We start from the raw sequence: 14,073 nt of genomic DNA on the forward strand, positions 1-14,073 counted from the left end.
AGTCACCTTCGCAGTAGATTCAATTAACAGACAAAACAAATTTATTATTTTCTTAACAAGGCGATAACGGAATTTTAAGCACCCCAGACCCTCGTCTCTGTGTTCGTCGGAATTTTATGTGAAAGTAAGTTATAAATTCCTTTTAATGGAACACATTTTAAGCGAAAATTAAGATATTCTGAGAGTCAAGGAGTAAATTGAGTGAGGTAAAGATAAGTTGAACGCCTCTACATTATTTTAGACCATTGTTTCTCAACCAATTTTATGTCGCAACCCAATCTGTCTACTAGCTTTTCATGGCCCCGTTTAACCGACTTTGAAGAAATTTGGTACAGAAATAGAGGGCTGTACATACCCGGGGATGGACATAGGTTTTTGCCCCGGAAAAATAAAAAACCGGCCAAGTGCGAGTCAGGCTCGCACAACGAGGGTTCCGTACAATAGTCGTATTTTTTCGACATTTTGCACGATAATTCAAAAACAATGATGCATAAAAATAAATAAAAATCTGTTTTAGAATGCACAAAGGAAGACCTTTCATATGATACCCCACTTGATATAGTTATCTTACTTTGAAAATCGAAAATACTAATTATTAGTTTATGAACACAATTTAATTTTTTTGTGTAATGTTACCACAAATTGACGGTTTTCAGATTTTTCCCCGAATGCCAGCTGCAAGACCTACCTCCCTGCCAAATTTCATGATTCTAGGTCAACGGGAAGTACCCTGTAGGTTTCTTGACAGACAGACAGGCAGACAAAGTGATCCTATAAGAGTTCCGTTTTTCCTTTTGAGGTACGGAACCCTAAAAAAACACAATTCACGTGGACGAAGTCGCAGACATCATCTGTTTGGTACAGAGGTAGCTTGCATCCCGTCTACGGAAAAAGGTTACTTGCACACGACGTGCCCGTCTCTTTCTACACAACTGCCCAAAAAGGAGTGTAACATTTTTAGGGTTCATAATAGGGGTATGTTCATAATAGGGGTGGCTACAATTTTTGGTACATGAATAATAAAAATAAATAAATAAATAAATATGTGAATTTCTTTATCTCACCATACTTAATTTCTAAATGCCAGAATTGATATTGATGTATGTGATTATTGTTAGAATTCATACATCATTTCGAGTGTTATTGGCTAGATATTTTTTTAATACAATAGGGCGGCTGTATGGCGAACTATTATCATAGTAGGTACTATAAATGAAATATGATATAATAAGACTAGCTTATGCCTGCGACTTCATCCGCGTGGACTACACAAATTTTACATTTTTAAACCCTATTTTACCCCTTTAGGGGTTGAATTTTCAAAAATCCTTTCTTAATGGATGTCTACGTCATAATAGCTATCTGCATTCGTTTCTGTAGTCCATGTATCTGCATGCCAAATTTCAGCCCGATCCGTCCAGTAGTTTCAGCTGTGCGTTGATGAAAATATGAACTGAAATGAAATCATTTTATTTTTGCCAAATGTGAGTAGTAAATGATCGTACATACATGGATGGTCCCTTTCACATTTTGCCATTTATGTATGGCGTGCAAAATATGTGGTACTAACAATAAAAATAAATATAGATGATTGTCAGTTTTACGTTTTATATATTTAGATTATCTAGACTTCACTTCAATCTGTTCACAAAATGTACCTACCTACTATAATATTAGCCCCTGTTATTAGTAAACACAAGCATTAATGGCTCATACACCTAATTACTTTTGCGTGAAAGCCCTAACGAGGGCTACGAGTAAAGGATCCAAGGCCTTCGCCTAAAATAAATCTTGTTATCGGCCTGTTAAGGTCCTGTCGCTATAGATATCTTTTACTAGATGCGCGTGACTTCATCCGCGTGGATTTACGTTTTTCAAAATCCCGCGGGAACTCTTTGATTTTTCGGGTTAAAAACTAGCCTATGTGTTAATCCAGGGTATAATCGATCCAAATTTCAGCCAAATCCGTCCAGTTGTTTTTGCGTGATTGAGTAACAAACATCCAAACAGCCAAACATCCACACTTTCACATTTATAATATTAAGTAGGATTACATGAATTACGCATAGGTTGGCAACATTTCATCATTTAATTAGCAGCCTATGAATTTACTAAGAGAGATTTTGTCGGAAACAATTAATTTTTTTATGGTTTCTCTTTCATTAACATAATACCCTTCAATTTTCCATTTCGTCTAAATTAACAATCGCTCTTTGCCAGTTCCCTTAATTTAATTTCCTTCAGAAAATTATTGAATGAAAACTAATCTCCATTTTAATTAACTTTAAAGTTATAAAGGGATCTTATTAAGTCAGCCTCTTTAAAATAACTCAGAAGAAGCCTTAATCAGTTACTGATTTCGAAGAAAATACGAACCAGTTTTTTAAAATTCAGATACAAGTTAGCCCTTGACTGCTATCTCACCTGGTGGTAAGTGATGATGCAGTCTAAGAAGGAAGCGGACTAACCTGGAAGGGGTATGTCAGTTTTTATTAAACCCATGCCCCTTTGGTTTCTAATGGCATCGTACCGGAACGCAAAATCGCTTGCGGCACGGCTTTGCCGGTAAGGTGCCAACTAGCCACGGCTGAAGCCTCCCACCAGACCAGACCAGAAATTTAATAAATTATAAAGTTTCCAACCCCTGCCAGGAATCGAACCCGGTACCTCCTACTAATAAGACCATAGTGCTTACCACTGCGCCAGGGAGTTCGTCAAAACGTCGTCGTCGTCAAGTCAAATTGATAAAAAGCTTTTAAAAACCGTAAGAACCTTTCAAGTGAAATATTATTATAGTCTCATTCCACGATATTTTACAATACAATATCAAACCTATTCCCTTGGAAATCCTTTCATTCCGTGTCTGGTTTATGGCAAATGAACTGAAGGAACGCGGCTATCACCTCCAGGGGAACGAACTGAACCCTTTGTTTGCTGAACAAAACACACCGTACAATATCTTTACTACACTTTTCGGTAAAATGAATCCAGAAAAATATGAGTGTGAACGAAGGGGCAAAGCTTCATGAATTGAGGTCACAGTAGTCAAGTATGTTATTTCAAAAAATGAATGCAGGACATCCATTGTAATGGTAAAAAAAATTATATCATTTGATAATGGCACATCACCAAGAACCCCGAATATACATTTATTATTCCTAAATAAAAATCAAGTCGAGGAAAATAATTATACTACTTACTTTAATACATGGTTAGTAAGTCGTGTCACTAAAAGAATGTTAAGTGGAAGGAAAAAAGAGGAGAGGATAACCAAAAAAAAGTGGATGGATTGCGTGAAACAGGATATGCGTGTAAAAGGGGTGGATTATACGTTGATGAATGACAGAATTGAGTGGAAGAAGAAGACATGTTGTGCCAACCCCACGTAGCGTGGGATACTCTAAGAAAAGAAGAATAAATGGTTAGTATATAACATTCCTTAGATAAACATAAAGACACAAAATAAGACGTTGAAACACTAATTGCGTCTCTAAACTCAACGAAAAATTGTTCAAATTACGAATGTAATAATTTCGTATGAGTAGAGACTCATAAAATATTAAATTACTGCTGTATGCATAACAATGTTGAAGTTTTTAATACCTGATTGTCGTTTCGCGGCACACAATATTAAATTCCGACGCAGGTGCGCGCGAAGGCGGTATACATGGCTGGTTGAATTCGAAACGATGAAGTTTTCCCCACAATTTTGAATCGTTTAAAAGATTTATGAAATTCTACCGACTGCTCCAAATATAATAACCGGCCTAGGGAGATACACTAATACCATACATACATACATCTGAAAACAAAATAACTCTCCTAATACGGTATTTGACAACTAGTCAAATCAGTAACTTTTTATCAAACGTCAAAAGGCGCACTTAGCATGCGATATTCTATGAAATACTGGAATATGACGTCACATAATAATGACGTACTTTTTTAGTTTAATCGATAATTTAAAATCGTTATTACACTTACTTATTAAACTAACAAAGGGCGTGGATTTTACGTACCTATTTTGGAAGACCCTGTATTTAAAAATCACTAAGAAATAATTTATTTTTGATGTAGTCAAATAGCCAATTCTGGTATAATTTAAGCACGAAACTAAGCTTGTTGCGAAAACTTATTCCATAATAAAAACACCTGGTAGCAATTAATTTAGATTAGAAACATTAACCTAGTTCAAAATACAAACTTGGTAAGTCCTGAAACTGTATTTTCATCGTATTAAGTTTTGCAAGCTCGAAATGTATCGCTCGACAATATTGCTCTTTGCCCTAATACAAACTTTGGAGTTTAATATTGTGATGGCAATTTCCTGTACCGTAGGATACAATTAGCTGTTTGTGTTGTACTTTCGACTTCATCCATGTAGAGTTCGGTTCAAATCCCACCCGTTGCACTATTGTCGTACCTACTCCTAGCACAAACTATACGATTAAGTTGGAGGGAAAAGGGATTATTAGTCATGACATGACTAACATAGCTAATATTCTTTTAAAAAAATAGACGTAGGTTAAATCATTTTAAATACATATCAAAAATTGCGTAACCGGCAGGAATCGAACCTGCATCTTCTGGGTTCGCGCCCGATGCCTTGACCACTCGGCCACGGTGTCGCTTACTGCCAGTGACGAAATTGGTGATAATTATGTATGTCCTGCCGATTCTTGCCGGTTACGCAATTTTTGATTGTATTTAAAATTGATTAGTAATTTCCTTGAAGTGTAGGTAAAACACTAAAAAAATATTTAAAAAAATAGACGTAGGTTATATCAAATATTTCAAAAAAATCCATGCACACTACTATTACAAATGCGAAATTGTCCGTCCGTCTGTTAAATTTTCACGGAACATCTTGACGGATTTATTGCTTGCTACCCGGAAACGGACATACTACTATTTATCCCGCAAAATCAAAGAGTTCCCACGGCATTTCCAGGCTTAAATGTAGCCTGTGTTACTTTTCAGGTCTTAACTATACTCATGCGAAAAATTCCGTCGATCCAACAAACAATTAATATATTTTCGCATTTAAATACTATTAGAAAGAGAGCCAGCGCGTGCCAGACCTTAGTTAATCAGCTATTAAAGCTGAAAGTTCCGCTCGAGAAACGATCAGCGACTGTGAAGTTTAGATCATGAATCTCTCTTTGGATTTGGCAGATTTAAAGTTTAAGGGTGTCTGGCAGGGGGTTGCAAAGTGTCGACAATGCATGACGTGATTTCTAATACTATTACGTCACACATAAAATACACCTCCGTGTTGAGGACAATACGCAGAGAAACTTTCAGCTTTCATAAAATTATGAAAGTTTGGCATGCGCTGGCTCTTAGTCCATATCACACGAGTAGTCCATATTACTAAAGTAGTGATAAAAGCTGCGATAAAAAATTCATCTGAACATTTTAGCCATGAACATTTTAACTCTCACGTATTTTTTTAGTAAATCCCTTACTTGAGTTTTGCATTGTGCTCGACCAGTTGGCAATAAGTACAGAACAGTAATCTTGTTCACAATGCCGACCTTTTCCGGCTTCTAACAATGACAAGTTTACTCTTGGCTTGTTCGGGAAACAGCCTGAGGGGAATTTATTCGATAAAACCGAGATTTATTAACAGAGATACGTACACTACCTTCAAAATTAAGTCTGTTTAAAATTAGGGATTCTAATTTGAAAAGAAAAATAAAGCGTTTTTTCATTAAGAGCGCTCGAACTTTGAAATGAAATAAAATAACCTGTGTAAGGGATGTTCCCATAATTTTTATTTTCTTTTAAAGGACTAAAATATCGAATTGCAACGCAACACAATGCAACTCATCGCATCGAGTCTAAATCCTTTCTTAGCGTATGCCTACGTCGTAATAGCTATCTGCATGCCAAATTTCAGCCCGGTCCGTCCAGTAGTTTGAGCTGTGCGTTGATAGATCAGTCAGTCAGTCAGTCAGTCAGTCAGTCACCTTTTCCTTTTATATATTTAGATATTATTTTATTTTATTAAAACAATCTCCTGCACCTGACTATGTAGTTAAAAGGACAAACTAAGTAGGTACCTATTGATTAAAATTCGCTTTTTTGTCCAAGATGGCGATTTAGTCCATTTTAGTCAAACTGAATCCCTTTGATACATTGTGACTCAATCCCCTTTTAAAACCGGTCCGGATCCGGATTTACTGCACTATTCAATGAAAGTGCAAGCAGTGTGAACGTGCGATTTAGAGTTCGAATTTGAAAGAGGATTTTACAGTTTTTAGGGTTCCGTACCTCAAAAGGAAAAAGGAACCCTATAGGATCATTTTATTGTCTGTACGTCTGTCCGTCTGTCGTATCTGTCAAGAAAATCTATAGGGTGCTTCCCGTTGGCCTACAGTCATGAATTTGGCAAGCAGATAGGTCTTAAAGCACAAGTAATGAAAAAAAACCAAAAAACTTGAAGTTGTGGTTACCTACATCACAAAAAAAATGTGTTCACGAAAAAATTAAATCACATAATATAAATGGCGCCGTTGTCATTAACATGCAGTGTTGCACATAAAAATGTTAAAATACGATGTACGACACGGAACCCATCGTGTGCAAGTCCGACTCGCACTTGACCGATTTTTAGTCATCACATTTGCAGTTGGTTTTAAAATATTCACATTTCGGTTACTATTTTTACACATATCGAAGAGCTCGGGCTCTTTTACTTTATATTCCAGGGGTTTTTTCTATAACTATTTTTTTAAATATGATATAAATGACAAGATAATTTATGGTCAAGCGAACGAAATTTTTCACGGTTTAGAAACCAAAAAAATCAGCGCCACCTCTTAGATATTAATGAACGACCCGTTTGAAATCCAGACGTCACTGAGGTTGCATTGGTGCGTAAGCACCAATGAGTCGGTGCTATTTTGTTTGTTCAATAACCCTGTCCATACGAAGTAATATATAAGTCAATGTTTTTGACATAGTCATCATCCCAATTGAACGAGTACAGTAGGTACTTCATAGCACAGTTGACTGAACAAGTTTTCTCTTGTTCATGACAAGGAGCTATAAATATAACTTTGTTAAGCACCTTCTTGTAGGAACGAGTTAGCGATTATTATGCCAACTTGGTCCGAACGTTAATTGACGATCACCAAACTTTTGCCAAAGTAAAATTTATCATGAAAAGTTATGGATCGAGAGCCCACAGGAAGTTTACAGTTGGTGCTTTCAGACGTAGCATTTTAATAGTATTAGTGTAGGTAGACTAGGTAGGTATAGTTGTAGAAACCTCGGCATATAATTGGTGTTTGCTTTCAGCTGAAAGATATACCTAAGAATCGAAAAATATATGAGATGCTAGATAAATGACGCACGGAATTTTGTGCGCGTGGTAACAGGTTTAAAAATCTCATAGGAATGCTTTGATTTCTCGGTAGCTTTAGCGGTTTGCTTTTATTTTATTACTAGCTGATGCCCGCGACTTCAGCCGCGTGGTATTGGGGTTTCAAAATCCCGTGAAACCCCAATTCTCTTTGATTTTCCGGGATAAAAAGTAGCCTTTGTCACTCTCCAGGTTTTTATCTATACCTATGCAAAAATCACGTCAATCCGTTGCACCGTTGCGACGTGATTAAAGGACAAACCAACAAACCAACAAACAAACACACTTTCGCATTTATAATAAGGGTAGATAGTAGTCCATGGTAGGTGGTGTAGCCTCACTATACCTGGTAGAGGAAGACGAACTTCAAGGCTATTTTAAGCTTTACAAGCACCTCCTCAAAATGTGCTACGAGCTCTCGGATTCCGTAAATTCGCAATTTTTCTTACGAGAAATTCAAGATGGTTGCAGGGTTTTCACGAAAAGTCTGAATTAAAAGTTTTCTCGCTCGATTTAAATTTTAAATGTGGAACCTATTGTTAGAAATTGTCTTTTTGATTTCCCTTCTCTTACACTCTTTTATGTATCTTATTTTAAAACTTTGCAATTTTTTTACAGGTTTCATAGTTTTTTTAGCGTTTAAACTATTGTGAGTGATTTCCATAATACTTATATAATATCTGTCCCGGCTTTTATAGGTTTCATTGTATTATAATACCTACATTTAAGTAAGATTTTACACTCATCGTGATTAAGCACTCAGTGCTTTTAAAGATTACAAAATATGAATATTAATTTGAGATACTGAATTTGTTTTATACGTTACTTACCTGTTATGGATGTTCACGAAGCCATAATCTTCTATATAAAAAAAAATTTACAAAAAAAATAAAAACCGACTTCGATACACAAACATTAAAAATTGAAAAATAATTTAATTTATTACCGAATATATCCGTGATATTATGTATACAAGAGTTAATATAGTTCCATAATAATACTTTTTGGTGCCGGTGCCAATTAGCTTTACCTGCGCAAATCGTCTAGACTTCATATTTTTATGAGCTCCACAATGGCACCTCATTACCCTTTCAAACAAAAAAAGAATTTTCAAAATCGGTCTAGGCGTCTTCGAGTAATCGGGGAACATACATAAAAAATAAACAAAAAATAAAAAAAAAGATTCCGACGAATTGAGAACCTCCTCCTTTTTTGAAGTCGGTTAAAAAGGAAAAGCTGTCTAAATGACTGACTGACTGACTGATCTATCACTGCACAGCTCAAAGGGATTTGAAAAGTCGCTGGTATAAGCTAGTATATTATATTGTATAGGTTTATATTTTGAAATAAATTACTACTCATACCTTAAGACGCGGTTGGCTGAACTACTAAGAAGAAGAAACTCATGAAATTTTCTAATTAAATTCCGTTTAAAATCGCACGAACGCTATAGCGGGAATTCTTTTTGATTTTTCGTAAAATGAAATTCTTGTTAGCGAAATTACTCCAACTGGCACTGAAAATATTACAAGACTAGAAGTAACAATATTGCAGTACTATGTACATATTTACGAGTACTAAAGTTTGATTAGTTTTGTATTCATACACATAGGATGGACAAGTGTATGCAATCACACGCATATCGATAGGTAAACAAAAAGTTGCTGCATCCAATTTTGTATAGAAACTTTCAATAAAATTTTGTTAGACTATTGGAAAATTGTATATCTACAAAAGTATTTCAGGAAGGTGCTAGCGGTAGGGATACTCACATATAGTTTCCCTCACCGTTTAAGCACGCACATATTAATATCTTCGAATAGTTAGAGGTCCGGGATCGAACCCCTGGACCTTACAAAATAGGAGACGTCTTAACGTCGTAAAGTCTTAACCACTAGGCTAACTAGCAAGGTAACTCATCATCATCATCAACCGATACACGTCCACTGCTGAACATAGGTCTCTTGTAGGGACTTCCACACGCCACGGTCTTGCGCCACCTGAATCCAGCTGTTCCCTGCGACTCGTCTGATGTCGTCCATCCACCTAGTGGGAGGTCTTCCAACACTGCGTCTTCGGGTGCGAGGTTGCCATTCCAGCACCTTAGGACCCCAACGTCTATCGGTTTTACGAACTATGTGCCCTGCCCATTGCCACTTCAGCTTCGAAGCCCGTTGAGCTATGTCGGTAACTCCTACCTATAGGTAATACAAATCAATCAATTGTAAAGTTGATATTTCAGGCAAAGAAAAGACCTCTCTCATCAATACGCTTTCCCTCGTACCCACTTACCTACTGAAAGAGCAACCCGTTTTTCCTATTTTTCTCTCCAGCCGGGCCGGCCGTTCTTTGTTGTCCATGTTAAAGAATGAACTATTTCTCTCTTGAACTGAGCAAAACAACTCGTTTTGACCTACTTTTTAGGGTTCCGTATGGCCGAATTAAAAACTGAACCTTTATAGGATCACTCATGTGTCTATCTGTCTGGTCTAGGTCATCATTAATTTGCTCCGGAACTCGAATCGATTAGGTTGAAAGATACACATAATTATTATTAATTTTTATAACCCAAACACGTACATGTGAGGTAAATAAATGTATTTTGAATATGGAAGTCAATTATGGAGAGTTTAAGAAATAAAAAATAAAAAAAAATATTTCGCAACCTGTAACCTGTGATATAATATAAAATGTAAGAGCTTGTTATACTGAGGAATTCTAATATTTTTTCATATTTTCAAAAATTAGTTTAAAAGTTATGTAAGAAAGTAGATAAAAATTAACCATCCCCTCCCATATTTTTTTCAAAAGAAAATTTTTCTGTACTTATCTATAGCAAGAAAACTTATAAAAACGTCTTAAAATTACATTGTAAATCTCACGATATTATATGTACAAACAAACCAACATATTCATCTCACGGAACTCTGTCCACGCGAGTCCAACTCACACTTGTCCGTTTTTTTTTATTTCTTGTTTACAACAATAGGTGAAAACCATTTAAACTTTTAACCACCCAAGTTAATATCACAGGAAGCTGCCCTCAAGAAACTACGAAGTCATAATGGCTGTTATGAAATCGATTTCAACTTTAATAATCCTTGTTACCGTGATTAATCTGAGACAAATTAACTTGAAGACCCAACGCCTATAGATTCTTAAAGCAAGATTATCCTGTCAAGATATTAAGGGCTGCCATCAATTTAATTAAGTTGACGGTTAATGGTTAATCCATGCCTACTCCATAGAACTAGATGAAGAACTAGAATAATAAACTAGATGATGCTCGCGACTTTGTCCATGTGGATTAAGATTTTTTTCAAATCCCGTGAAAACTCTTTGATTTTCCGAAATAAAATGTCCTTTCCCGGAATGTAAGCTATCTGTACCAAATTTCATTAAAATCGGTTAAACTGTTGGGCCGTGAAAAGCTAGCAGACAAACATCTGCCTAGAGCTAGCAAAGCTTTTCACGGCCCATCCCTTTAACCGATTTTGACGAAAGTAGAGGGATAGATTGCATACCGGGGATGGACAATGAAAAAAAGAAAATCAAAGAGTTCCCACGGGATTCTTAATAAACCTATAAAACCTAAATACATAACTAGGCATAGACCACGGATGTAAGGAAATTTTGTCAAAATAGGTGTAAGAGTGACTTAATAGTCATGGAAACGTAGCAGATAGACCTTGGATGAATGATTACCAGTGACACTTTCGCGTTTATAATATTAGTATGGATTATATTACTTACATATATACTTAGGTACATCATCTTATTCAAAAATGCATTTTTGAGATGAATATTTTACAAGTAATGTTACCGTTCGCTCGAGGTGGCCGCCAGCAGAGGCCGAGGCAACACGTAATAAATTCGTTTATAGCCAAACTATTTTTGAAAATTCAACCCCAGGAAGTAAAATAGGGGATTGAAATTGGCGTAGTCCACGCGGACTAAGTCGCGGGAATAAGCTAGTTATGTCATCATTATGATCAACCCATCGCCGGCTCACTACAGAGCACGGGTCTCCTCTCAAAGTGAGAAGGGTTTTGGCCATAGTCTACCACGCTGGCCATGTGCGGATTGGTAGACTTCACACACCTTTGACAACATTATGCAGAAGTCTCGGGCATGCAGGTTTCCTCACGATGTTTTCCTTCACCGTTAAAGCGAGTGACATTTAATTACTTAAATATATACTTAGCTAGTTATGTAATTATTGGCATGAAAAATTTCTTCTATTACAACATTAGCTTTTACAGCAAAACTAGGTATTTCTCTCGTATGGCTTAATGTTCTAAGACTTGGCAAGAATCCAGGTAAATAATTTGAACCTTGGCAAGCTAGTGCTACTACATATTTTACTATTTCCCAAATAAATAATAATTATTACGGAAAGCTGTGAACGAAAAAAATATATGGATTTTGAAATAGGGCCATATGGACATAAAATAAACCTAAGTATATAAGTATGCTTTGATATTCAAGCAACATAAAAGAGAGCATTGATATTCTAATAATATTTTTATGGTGTCGATACGTCACTATACTTACATTCTATTGTTAATAAAATTTTCATGATGTTTGGAATATCAAAAGTGATTTTTTATTACCTATCGTGGGTATTTTCATGGTGTTGGGATTGTACAAAACAAGTGTAAACAGATAAATTCAATTTATTCGTAACAAAATGATAAAAATAAAATTTTAGTACATTTTTGTTTCATTTTAATTTGTAGATCACTATAATTAGATCCTATAAACAGAACGGTTACAATTTACAAACCTAAAAAACAGCCCTTAAAAAATAAATATTAAGTAATTTTTTTGGATCAAACGCACTGTGGTAGTAAGATATGCCTACTTTGTGGCGTAATAATTAGCACAGCTAAGCTAGCTTAGGTCAACTAATTATTACTGTCGATAAATATTTTAATTCTAAATCTTAATTTACACCACCACATCAATATAGTGCGACATTGCATGTCACAGGGCCAGGAAGTAAGTACAATAATTATTATAATTTGAAATATATGTAGCAAGGATCGTAATTTTCGACAATATGAATTAGATCGATAAAATCTTTATTTATTGACGAATCTTTTACAATTTACGCTCACAAAAAAGTTAGTAAAAACTTTTTCCTAAATAAATTAATCGTCTAACAAATACTTAAGGTATACTCAGCACAAAACCGCAGCAATCTGCAGCGCTGGTTTTCCGGAGGAACCTTAAAGTTTTATGCCTCCGACCATAATTTCAATCTATATGTAATATGTAACTCTGAGCACAGAGTCACTCAGCGGGTGATGGAGAGAGCTATGCTTGGAGTTTCTCTACGTGATCAAATGAGAAATGAGGACATCCGTAGGAGAACTAGAGTAACCGACATAGCTCAACGATTTGCGATGCTGAAGTGGCAATGGGCAGGGCACATAGTTCGTACAACCGATAGACGTTGGGGTCCCAAGGTGCTGGAATGGCGACCTCGCACCGGAAGACGCAGCGTTGGAAGACCCCCCACTAGGTGGACGGACGACATCAGACGAGTCGCAGGGAACCGCTGGATTCAGGCGGCGCAAGACCGTGGCGTGTGGAAGTCTCTACAAGAGACCTATGTCCAGCAGTGGACGTCTATTGGTTGATGATGATGATGATGATGTATTATGTATGTTCATTTCAATACAGCGAGTCCTATTTATTACTTGTCCCGTACACTATAGGAAATGTGCAATATCCAGCTCTTGAATGTCGACAAACAACGTTTTATTAAGTTTCCCTAGACACACACCGCGAGATATTATTAGCTCTACTATCCCTTTATAAGTAAACAAATAAGTAGGGAAAATTCACTTTATAACTCTACTAGCTGATGCTCGCGACTTCGTCCGCGTGGATTTAGGTTTTTAAAAATCCCGTGGGAACTCTTTGATTTTCCGGGATAAAAAGTAGCCTATGTCACTCTCCAGGTCTTTAACCCATACAAAAAATCACGTCAATCGGTTGCAACGTGATTGAAGGACAAACCAACAAACCAATAAACCAACAAACCAACAAACAAACACACTTTCGCATTTATATGAAGGGTACTGATATTTATTAGCCTTTTCGCGGGACTTTTTCCACGTGGAATCCATACTAATATTATAAATGCGAAAATGTGTCTGTCTGTCTGTCCATCTGTCTGTATGTCTGTCTGCTAGCTTTTCATGACCCATCCGCTTAACCGATTTCGAGGAAATTTGGTACAGAGATAGCTTGCATCCCGGGGAAGGACATAGGCTATTTTCTATCCCGGAAAATCAAAGAGTTCTCACAGGATAAAAAAAATTACTCCTCGCGGACAAAGTCCCGGGCACCAGCTAGTTATTTATAATCTAACACTCGGTGAAAATGTACCTACCTATACAATCAGTGAAAGAATATTTATATATGTATTCTTATTTATGATAGTGTTTTTACTTACACTTCAAGGAAATTTTCTAAATAATTTTTAACATAAATTCAACCCCTAGAGGGAAATAGGCGTTTGAAATTCGCGTTGTCCGCGCGGACGAAGTCGCGACCATAAGCTGATCACATATAAAATGAAAGTTCGATCAATCTAGGTCGTAATTCAAACCTTATACATTCGCGTCGTGTTCGCATCGCTATTTTTACCTTTCCCAAGAGATAGCGGCCGAACTGAAACTACAAACAAGTTA

Source organism: Maniola hyperantus, chromosome 1 (genome assembly GCF_902806685.2).
Source record: "Maniola hyperantus chromosome 1, iAphHyp1.2, whole genome shotgun sequence".
NCBI lineage: Eukaryota > Metazoa > Arthropoda > Insecta > Lepidoptera > Nymphalidae > Maniola > Maniola hyperantus.